Below are 2,782 nucleotides of genomic sequence, written 5' to 3'. Positions count from 1 at the left end.
AAAGCATCTGTGATCTTTGACCCACTAATTCCACTTCTAGGAATCTAAGCTAGTAAAATTATTAGAAATATAGTAAAATATCTGTAAATATGTTACTCATTAAATATTTTAAATCAAAATAATTTTTAAATGTCCAATAATAAGATAGTATTTACAGTAAAGTATGATCTAGCTACATAATAAATTATTACACAGTGTTTTAGTTGAAAGGAGAATGTTTTTAAAGACAGGAAAGTTACTATTTTAAAATATTAACAAAAAAATCAGGAAACTCAAATGAACTGGAAGTGTAGGTGCTATAATGATAGCAAAAAACGGTTTTATCTCATGCATTGAGCATGTAGATATTTTCTCCTTTATTTTTTCAAAGTTTTTACATGCATTGCTTTTTTGATTAAAAGATAATCTTCACTAAAAAAGAAATTTTAATTATCAGAAGTTTTTATATCTAATAAATTAGTAATTATATTACAAAAGATTAGACCAAGTCTATATATATATTTATATCTGTATAGAGTAATGAATAAATCTAGTGGGGTTCTTAAAAAGTTAAAAGTAAATTGCTACTCCTTGCCTAACTCTTCTAGTGGCTTACCAGGGAGCTAAAATAAAATCTAAAGTTCATAACATGGCCTCTAAAGCAATATAGGTTCTGCTCCTGCTTTGTTTCATCTTCTACTAGCCCCCTCACTACTTATGCACTGGGTTTACTGTTTTTTTCAGCCACACCACCTTCTTTCAGTTCCCAGAAAATGCCAAACTCCATCTTCCCTCGGCGTCTTCACATGTGCTCTTCTTTCTGCCTGAAACATTCATCCCTTTTCTTTTTTCTTAGCCAATTCCTTTTCAAACTTTAGTTCTAAACTTACATGTCACTGAGAAAGGTGTTCCCTGAACCCAAAATAAATTAGTTTCCTCCTACTATGCCCCTTCCTCATTCTTTTCAATCATAACACATTCTAATTTGGAAGGGAAACACCTTTAGAAAAGTCATTAGACAGTCTAAGGTCATGCTACCTTGAACAAGCCTGATCCCGTCTGATCTCGGAAACTAAGCAGGGTCGGGCCTGGTTAGTACTTGGATGGGAAGCCACCTAGGAAGACCAGGTGCTTGTAGGCGTAAAAAATAAAAAAGTTTAAAAAAGGAAAAGTCATTAGAGATGTTTAAAGAACAAAGAATCCAACTAGTTGTGTAAACAGTATAATAGTCTCTTCCATGTTAAGTGGTTTACATGCTTTCCTGGATTTCTTAAACTGTTTACTTTGAGAACATGACAGCCTCAGTATATGAGAATATACAATGTAAAAACATTGTTGTTTTTTTTTCAGTTTTCACTATTGAAATGAGTGCATACAAAGGAAGATTTCAGGAACTATACTTCAGAGATAATCAAATAAATGAAGCAGGGGAAGTATTGAAAAAATCTGGAATCAGAGTACCCTTCTCTTTACTTGAGATAAAGTAAGGTGGTGAGCTTAAATGCTTTTTAGTAATAAATTATTTTTACGCCTTGAAGCACAAGGTTTCCTGCAGCATAAATAACTCTTTTAAATTAAGGTGGAATTGCAAAGTACATCGTAGATCCTCAGGGTGAATTCCACTGGCAAGATGCGGTTTCCATATAACTCAAAACTAGTGGGTTATACCAATAACTCAATGAAGAATTAGTATAATATTTGAATAGGAACATCAGCCTGTATTGAACGGTTAAATGTATCCAAAAGTATGAGATTCTAATGTAATCTTCTTTTACTTCTTCTTAAAGAAAAGAGAAAAGAAAAGCAAGAAACAGTAAACTCAAACAGGCCTGCAAGGTCCATAGTAGTTTTTCTCATTTCTTCTCCCACTGTTATCTTCCTATCATATTTGGAGTTGGAAACATCTTGTTACTGCTATAATCTAAGAGAGTTCTCTTCTTCAGAGTCAACTCTGAAAATTCATTCCACATTCATTTAAAACATATTTTAAGCACCTTTGCTGGCTCTAAGAATACGATGAGCAGAACACATTATTGTTCCTGTTTTAATTTGCTTACATTCTGATTAAAGAACCAGAAAATTTAAGTAACCAAATAAAATTAAAGAGAACATTATCATAACTGCTACTGAAGAAACAGAAAGATCAGAAGGAGAATAATGTGTTAAGCTTGCACAGCTCCTTAAGGTTGGGGCATGAAGGTCAGATGTGTCAGTTATTAATGTATTGCCTCTGAGCTCTGAATAAACCTTTGGGAAGATGTTCTGGGCCCAACAACAGAAGTTCTTTAAGTATTTGTCCTTTAAAGTGAACATAATGTTAAGCTTTCTCAGTGGAGGGTGCTGGGGAATACTGCAGAAAGAAGCCACTTCCTCTGATTTCCATGGAGTGGGAAGAGACAGGAGAAAGATAGCTGGTGGTGAGAGTGTGAGAGCATCCCCTAAAGCTTGCCCTAATTATGGGCCCAGAAAGTCTCTCTGTGACCTTGAAGACTTGGCTGGCGAAAACCTTTCCTCAGCTCTCTGGAACAGAGTCTCTGTGAGACTGAACATCATAATGGTCTCTTTCCCTGTTAAATAATATTCACACGCCAGTGTCACACACTTTGCAGTAATTCATTCTGCAAACCTACCCAGAACTCCTAATGGCCCTTAGGCTCAGAAGGCCTTCTATCAATGCTGGCTGCCAAGCTCCTATTATGTGGTCAGCCACCCATTGCTGATCATCCTCTCCCTCCTTCTATATTCTGAGGGAGTTGCCTTTTTTTCACCTAGCAAGTCCACACCATCTCTCGCCTAGTTACAT

General features: G+C 35.5%; 1 pseudogene; it reads left to right on the top strand.

Moving 5' to 3' along the window:
• The first annotated feature begins 1,000 nt into the window (after positions 1-1,000).
• LOC120608659 (uncharacterized) lies at positions 1,001-1,120 on the top strand (annotated as a pseudogene).
• Positions 1,121-2,782: the final 1,662 nt, after the last annotated feature.

This window comes from Pteropus medius, unplaced genomic scaffold (genome assembly GCF_902729225.1).
Source record: "Pteropus medius unplaced genomic scaffold, Ma_sr-lr_union100, whole genome shotgun sequence".
Classification (NCBI taxonomy): Eukaryota; Metazoa; Chordata; class Mammalia; order Chiroptera; family Pteropodidae; genus Pteropus; species Pteropus medius.
The sequence above is the reverse complement of the archived record's forward strand: the minus strand, read 5'-3'. Positions and strand labels throughout refer to the sequence as shown.